This window comes from Acanthopagrus latus, chromosome 12 (assembly GCF_904848185.1).
Source record: "Acanthopagrus latus isolate v.2019 chromosome 12, fAcaLat1.1, whole genome shotgun sequence".
NCBI classification, from domain to species: Eukaryota; Metazoa; Chordata; class Actinopteri; order Spariformes; family Sparidae; genus Acanthopagrus; species Acanthopagrus latus.
Genome location: NC_051050.1, coordinates 10,158,517 through 10,166,801, shown reverse-complemented (window position 1 = coordinate 10,166,801; position 8,285 = coordinate 10,158,517). Strand labels below are relative to the sequence as shown.

The 8,285-nt window shown below is 40.4% G+C and overlaps 1 protein-coding gene across 6 annotated transcripts in view; it reads left to right on the top strand.

The window, feature by feature from the left end:
• The window catches only part of si:dkey-247m21.3 (5-hydroxytryptamine receptor 4), a 44,084-nt gene continuing 35,799 nt past the window's right edge, over positions 1 to 8,285 (top strand). Inside the window, exons 1-4 of one of the 6 annotated variants that reach the window (XM_037118163.1) lie at positions 1 to 161; positions 1,308 to 1,446; positions 2,885 to 2,933; positions 4,752 to 4,817. The gene's annotated coding sequence lies outside the window, so the exon portion shown is untranslated. Of the gene's footprint in view, positions 162 to 1,307; positions 1,447 to 2,770; positions 2,934 to 4,751; positions 4,818 to 8,285 lie in introns of all 6 variants that reach the window. The other 5 variants (XM_037118162.1, XM_037118165.1, XM_037118166.1 and 2 more) reach the window with 5 other exon arrangements.

Sequence of the window (8,285 nt, the reverse complement as noted above, 5' to 3'; positions counted from 1 at the left end):
TCGTCCAGTGTCACTCATCAGCAGCTCGTGCAGGTCAGACCGTGTGCACGCGGCAGGAGTTAGCTCTCCGCTCTTGCAGTCGGTTCAGCGGCACCATGAGAGGTAGCAGCACACCTTGGAGCGACTGTGTTGGAGCAACGGAGGCGAGGAGCCCGGCACAGGTGAGCGCGCTACCTTGAAATAACTCTCAAAGTTTGACACGAGGAAGAAAAGGTATTGGAAATGTGTTTTTTTTAGAGGGGTTTGAATGTGGTAGAAGTTTAGAGTCACGTTTTGCTGCGTCGAGCTGCACTTGAGACGCACCGTTAGCTAGCTAACTTATTTTTCTCTAATTACCCGCGAGCGAGACGGACAGTTGTGTTTCTCTCCATCCCAGGACTTCTGCGCGTTATTATCCGTTAGTGTCACAGTTGTTCATCTGATAACAACTGTCCATATTCCTCCTCGTTAGACAGGCAGCCGTCAAGTCAACGCACTTAGTTTGGGTTGTTAATTTTATATCTGTCATTTACTGCTGAACTAAAGTACTTGTAATACAGTTTCATGGATTATAATCTTTATACAGTATAGGTCCATAATATACCAACCAACCCGCAGGCCTCCACATAAAAAATACATTTGAACTAAATGCATTTGATGGCTAGTATAAGTTACGTTACTTCATCCTATATACTATGAATTTACCTCTCAATATAAACTTATTTCACCACATAGAACAGAACACTCAGAACATCTATATGTACAGCTGATACTTTAATTAATACATACCCAAATATAGTGTGCATGTACTGTGTATCCTAACATTGAAAAAATTCAGTTTTCTGCTACTTAATATTTCCTCTCCACTCTATTTATTTGATCACTTCCGTTAGGAGTTGCCTTGCAAATTCAGTTTATTCAGTGTTCATGGGCTATTTGTTGTGATGCCTTACCAATCAGATGTTATTGTAGGTGGGACATTGTGTGAGAGGTTACTGTATCAGAGCCAAAGTAGCACATTTTTAAATTTTGTTCGGCAGTCTGACAGAAAAATCACTGATACCGCTAATCACGAAATGCTGAATATCAGCCCTGATAATCGGCCAAGGTCGATAATCTGGCCACCCCGAATATCTATAGATATAAGATTAGTATCAGATTAGAAGGAAAGGTTCATTTGTGAACAGGAGAAGAAGGCTGAGGACTTAACAAAAAGACAAAGATACAGTTTTCGGCTTAATTTTCGAAGAAATTTTAAGAAGGTTTTCCCCAGACTAAGTGCTTAAATGTTGGTTTATCTTAAAGTCATATCTTGTGTTTTATGGCAGGTGTATCCATCTAAGCATATGGATGGGTAGACATGCAGCAGATGTGTGCAACAGGTGAAAAAATAGCCAGTTGTGAGTGGACAAAAGGAGGAGAAGGAGAGGCCAGGGGCTTCTGCCCAGTCACTCCTGGGAAAGATTAGTAAGAGTTTGTTTCACATCGACGTCTCCGAAATTGTTTGCTTGCTGTCAGGACACATGAAAAGGTCTGCTGTTGTTCAATTATCGGGAACACACTGAACTGATTGGTGGCATTTCATTGCGAACCTAATGCAATTTCTCCTTCCTTGTTACATTATTACAGTATAGTTTGTGTGTTAGGAACATGAACCACACACACACACACATACACACACACACACACACACACACACACACACACACACACACACAGAAGCTTTATGTACTCACACATACACATGTAATCTATTGATGCAAATCCACGTGCTGCTTTATATTCGGCTGCTTTTCAATAGATTAAGCTTTTAATTGACTGTAAACATTGTAATATAGCTGTACAGCTGTAACTTCCCTGATATAAGTAGATTGTGCTGTTTACACTCTGAGAATATGAGTGTGTGTATGTGTGTGTGTGTGTGTGTTTGTGAGGAGACAAAGCAGTAAAGAGAGGGATCAACAGTGAGAAAGGCAGAGAGACAGTTCTTGACAAGTTGTGAAAAGCGATTTCTGATTCTGGGGAAAGTTGTGAATAGAGTGTAATGTCCCAAGCACAAGTAGACTGACATTTAAATACTGTAGGGTTCTAGTAAGTAAAGGTGTAGAAATCATTTACCTTCAGTACTGAACATGGGTTTTTAAGTTTTTTTGTTTTTTTTTAATTCCTTGAACTTCATGCAACCTACCTTAACACAAGTTTACTGAAAATAGTAGTTGTGTTTTCCAGTCTCACTGAGGTATACCACCTACCTTGTTTTATGAGTGCACGGCTGCACTCAGTTGTCCATAAAATAACCATTTTAGGCAGCAAAAAAAAAAATGCTGGAAGAGAAGAATTCACAAAGATATGTGTCACACGATACTGTGGTGGTGAACAGAGACAGGAAGATCATTTACAGAGAGGAAAATGAGCAAGAGCAAGAAAAAGAAGATTATGCATTGTAGATACAAATAATATGAAAAGTATCCAGTATCACAAGGAAGTTCTGTCCGTATCGGCTCTTTCCACACCTCATTATCCAGTCCATCCACCGTCAGTCCATCATATCAACCTGTAATTAGTATCCTCTCTGTTTATACAAGTGTGTGACAGTGTAAGTTAATATAATGTTTGTTTCTAAAGTTATAAGAAAGCGTTCCTGCTCCGTCATTATGCTCTAATCACAGCTGTCTAAACCAAACAGCAAATCACATAGACCTACTGATGAGACAAAACACAGCCCTCCTTATTCCTCCTCTCCTGTCTCCTCCTGTCCCCCTTCTCTTCTCCTCACCTCTCCTCCCATCAGTAAAACAGTGACAGTCATGTCTCCACTGCAGAGGTGTGCCACTGTTAGGGGCATAATGGGGAAATACTGCCTCCCAAAAAGCCCTGTCTGTTCTGATTGGACTGCTCTTTACAGGCCTGAGCAGGCATCATCCGCCCTGGTTACCTCAGCACCCATGAATCAAGTAAGGGAAATCTGTATACGGCTTTGAACACAGAGCCCTGTTCATTTCTACATAACGCTGAAAAAGTTTAATTGTGTGGCTTCTTTTGACTTAATTATCGGACCAGATGTCTCAAATTCTGATTGTGAAACAAGTCATTTCTTTGAGGTTTTGATGCTCAGTACACAATATCTTCCATTATGGTGGGTCGTTATTACATGGTTTGGCCACTATGTCTAACGGCCTCAAAGCATCAGGTCTGCCATCACTTTTTGCAAACGTGGCTATGCTTGGGACATTGCTTAGGGCGATGACTGTATTGTGGTGACATCACAACCTCATTTAGGGTCTGGCGACTTATTTGAATATGACTGAATATGTGCTATATGCATTTCTCTTTGAATTGAGCATTTTGATACATTTGCAACATTTCTATAGCACCTGGCCTGCTTCATTATCAAAAATACATCAAATGTAATACATTGCAATAGTTCAGTGACAGAATAATGTTTCAACATGCAATAAATTGTAGATGTGTTGAAATGAAGGTTGAGGACAGTTAAAAAGGTATTTTGCCAGTGAAATGGCAGAACTGGACAGGGGATTTAGATCCTCATTCACTGATCTTACTTGAAATATTTTCTGTTTCAGTGAGGTAATGAAACATAATCAAAATGACAAGGCTGCTCAGTTAGACTACCGTGTTGACCCACAGGCCGTAGCCTGCAGTCTTAATCTTAAAGCATCACATATTACAGATATTAGGAAGGGATGACTTACATTTTGTCAGACTGGAACATGTCTAAGCTATCACAGGGGATTCAGCATTTTCAAACAAGGCTGCTGTATTGGTGTCATCTAATAGCAATTCCCTAGACCATTGTTTAAATCCCCTCCCTCATAATAAATCATTTTCCTTGCTGTCCCTTGACATGACTCCTATTCTCAGTAAATCTTCTCCAAACCTACATTAGCTTGCCAACATCTTTTGGCTCGTCAACATGTCCAAAACATATTACATGGCGTCCACATTGTGTAATCCTTTAAACACACATCATTGGTCCTGTTCAGCATCGAGACTAAAAACCAACAGATCCTCATCACTCAACTTCCCTTGAATTGTTTCCCAGGAATAAATAGTCCCAACTGTGTAACCTTGGGCAGCAACTGGGCAAAGAAAAATAAGTGAAGGCAATTTGTGAAAACAAGCAGTCCTAGTGAGTCACCATTATTACACATTATATTATTATTTATTTATCAAAAGTTCAGTCTGGATAGACTCGAAATTGGATTTTGATTATTTGGGAAGAAAAAAGGCCCTACTGCTTCATCCAAAAAGTGAAACCTGAAGCAAGGCACAACTCCAACACTCACTGTCACAGCCACAAACAGACTGAAGGCCACTCTCTAGGAATGGGCATCTGTAAATTAATCAGGTGAAACAAACTGGTGTTGAGTAATAGTGAATGTGATAGTGAAAGTGTCTTACACCTGGCAAATGAAGGATTCAAGGAAAACTGATTGTGTGGATCTGCCCTGATCTCTTCCTTAGCTAGAAACAGTTAACTTTTGTCACTCACTGTGCTGTCCTTATTAGCCACTCCCTGTAGACATTTAAGAGAGAGCCTCCGCCTTCATGCTAAATTAGGCCCTCTGTACCAAAGCCAACTCATTAGCCTGATTCCCAGGGCTAGCCTGTCCTTATTCATTATCAACGTCACCTCACCTACCGCAGCATATCCGTCAATAGAGATAAGTTATCTTATATTATGGCCAGTAGTAAATTCAACACAGTGCTGTCAACATTGATATAAGGTCTTTGTTTTGGTCCTTTTGCAGATATAGCTGTTCATTTTAGTCCCTATGAGAAACTACCAGTGACTGATTCTACTCCAACCTTCTGAGGTAAACAGAACAACACCTACACCTGAACAAGTGTGCCATTGCTCTACAGGTGGAGGTGTAGAGAAGAGACACTTAGGATTGTTATAGCAACCAGAATGTTAATAAATGGGTTTAATTTGACTTACAGACACCTACTTTTATACTTCCAAAAAAGGGATACAAGGTAATCCAGCAGTTGACTGACAGTTAACAAAAAGTGGATTTTGGACTATTGGATGAAAAAACTAAAAAAAAATGTCACTATTTCTAACACTTTATCATCTAAAAACGTGACTCAACGTTGGTTATAGCCTCAGGGTTTTGGTTGTTGCCTTACAGTTGACCTATTCAGAGGTTGCGGTATGAGGATGTGTTGAAGAATACAGTAAAAGTAGAGAATCCTCTTTCAGAATCTCTGTATACTTCATACCAGAAACAGAGTTTTCTCACCTAATAAAAAAAACAGTGTGTCTGTGTCTTCAAAAAGTGGGCAAACATGTTAATGATTGATAACCAATGATGGGAGCTTTAAGGTGAACAACTGCTTAATGGGGAATATGTGCCAGATATTCTGCAGACCCTCTGTATCTGAAACTGTGCTGACATTTCCTGACCCCCTACAGCCAGAGAGTCTCCAAGCTACTCCCTTGTGTGTTGATGTTCAGCTGTCATCCACCAGTTGTTTGATGCTGCCCCGTGTCTATGATCACGTACTGGTTTTATTTCCCACATACCGCCAAAGAAACACAAAGCTCAGTTCCTCCTGATTTGCCAAAGTGGACAATAATCAGCTGTCATCGTGCGCGGAAGTGAAACCCAAACAAAACCTATAGCCCATCACACTGATTCATCTGTTATGTATATTTGTCTCTTAATGCAGCGAGAATTAAATTACAAGATTGTGTTGAAACATTATTGTTGGCCCTCTATTTTGGCTGCAGGTTAGTCAATAAGGGAAGCAGGGTGGCAGTATAAGGTTTCTGTTTTAGAGAAACAAGGAAGATTTGTTTTATCTGATTGTCTATCTCAACCCAGACACCAGAATAAAAACTTCTGTTCAATATTATAACATTTAAAGTGTTGTATGTGCAGACAGGAGTTTTATTTAAACATTTTGATAATTATGTTGATAGGAGGACAAAAGTCAATTTAACCATTATACATCCGTGAAGGAGCTACAAGGTACTGACAACACACAATTTGTTGTCGCTTTTAGTATTTAGATTGTTTGATTAGGTGGTCTGGCCTTAGAATAATAAGTGCTAAGACTGGGTGATAAAATCAAATATCACAACAATATTTAATTACTTTTGTAACATAGTCAACACAATTTTTGATAATCATCAATAGTGTAGTTAGAATGACTAAGTGGGTAAAGGCAACAGTTTGATAAGGTCAGAAAATTACATCTCTTTAAAACCAAGACATACTGCCATATGCCATATTACCATATAACAATATCCAAAATCTAAGATGTACAGACATAAAAGACTGTATTCATCCCTGACTGGGAAAATTCACTCTTTACAATATAGTATCACAATACTTACTGAATTTCAGTGTAGTGGCCAGCTCTAATAAGGTGTCAAATCAGGTTATTATTTCCTTTCGGTAGTGCTCATGCAGAACAGAGAGAGATTGGTGTAGACACTGGTGCTATGAGGAGGTGGATAACTGATCCATCCTAACTAAATCCATGGGGAGGCAGGATGCTGGTTATGGCCCTGGGTAGATGCTTTATTTCCACAGCCTACCTGTCTTTCACATTCATGTATGTGTGCAAGCACATATTTGCTGGTTCTCCACTTCATTCTGCAGTCATTCTCCGTTTACCCCCTCCATCCAGTGAGCTGGCACCCTTATTGTGACGAGCCTGGCACACTCAGTTACCTGCTCAAAACTCATTACCCTCACCCACATGGCTTTATTCAGAAGACACGCTCCATCCACTCAGGGTAGCATCTTGCTCATGTGTGCAGCTGGCTAGTGTGTGATTAAGTGCATCACTGTGAGCACATGAAAAAGTTAATGCATCTTTACAAAGGGAGAACATTATGATACATGAAGGTTTTTTTTATTATTTTCATTTACAGTAATGTGTGTGTCATCTGAGATTAGGTTTGAAGTTTTGTTCAACACAAGCCCTTTTTAGTTAGAAAAGGCGGCACATTTGCTCCAAGGTAAGGGCAACAATGTGCCGGCCTGTCTTTCTAAAACCGAGGTGTAATATTCCTCCTTTTCCAAAAACCGCCACTGAGGTAGGTGTAATCATGTGATGTGACGTGAAGCTCAAAGTCGGGCTGTGAACAGTGACATAGAATTTGTCTTCAAAATAAGAGCTTTACATTGCTCTATAGGAGTTTAGAACTGGGTTCTTAGCGGGGGGCTTTTCATTTGAAAGTAGCGACCCTCTTTAGCTTGCCGACGCAACAACAAGCTAACACAACCAAACAGCTACAGAGACCGAGGAGACGCTGCATCTCCTGGATCTCTGCGGCTGTCCCGTTGCTCATCTTAATGTCCACGGATGAAGTGATGGACTGACTGCTGTGATCAGCTGTTTCTTGGTTTTAAAAAACTTCCCGGCTGTGGGTCGCACAACAGTACAGGTCATTGACACCTCTGCCCACCTCACGCAGAGGCTGGCACATTTCCACCTCGTTTTTAGATAGCAGGCGAGGCAGAAATAAGTGTACCCTCCGAGGCGGAAAATCGGTGGACCAAAACAGACCCCCAATTTGCCGCCCTCTGTCTAAAACCACGGACCGAGCAAATTGGCGGCTTGGTGCTCTTGGCTACAGAGTCATCGCACAGCAGGATTTAGCTTTGGTGTAACTTTTTGTGTAGCTTAAAGCTGTTGTTTATTGTTTATTTTGATGTTTAGTTTGGCAAAAAATGCTCTTGCTTTGGTCCAAATTAAAAAGATACATGAAGCAAAAGATTTGATATGATGGGAAATAATTTGTAAAAATTATGTGCTATGAAACTGATCAATCTGTTTCTTTATCCTAGCTGCTAAATGTGGCCTTCAGGCTGAGAACAGTGTTGGATGCTGCCTTGTTATGCTGATGCTTGTTGTTACACAGAGTAGTAGTTTTTGTAAAACCTACCAGATGACCTGTCCTGTTTGTACATCACATGCCTCATATACAGAACCCACTGTATGTGGGTTTAAAAGCAGCAAGTTGAGCAGAGGTTGTCACGTATTTGTCTAATCTTCTTTCCATACATTAGATCCTGGTTTGAGATAATGACTTAATGCTCAGCAGACTTTGTCCAACAGGATCTGTCATGACAGCAACTGTGCGCTGCTGTCACTGCAGAAACATCCTGTTGTCTGAGACTTAAAGACATATTACTCCGCAAATGTCTATTTTTTTGGTGACTGGTATAACAACATTGTTATAGTTTGTTTTCTCTGTCTCCAACGGAGAGATGGTACACAACATGTTAGCTTGGCACTGGATGTATTTGCTTCTACTAATCACA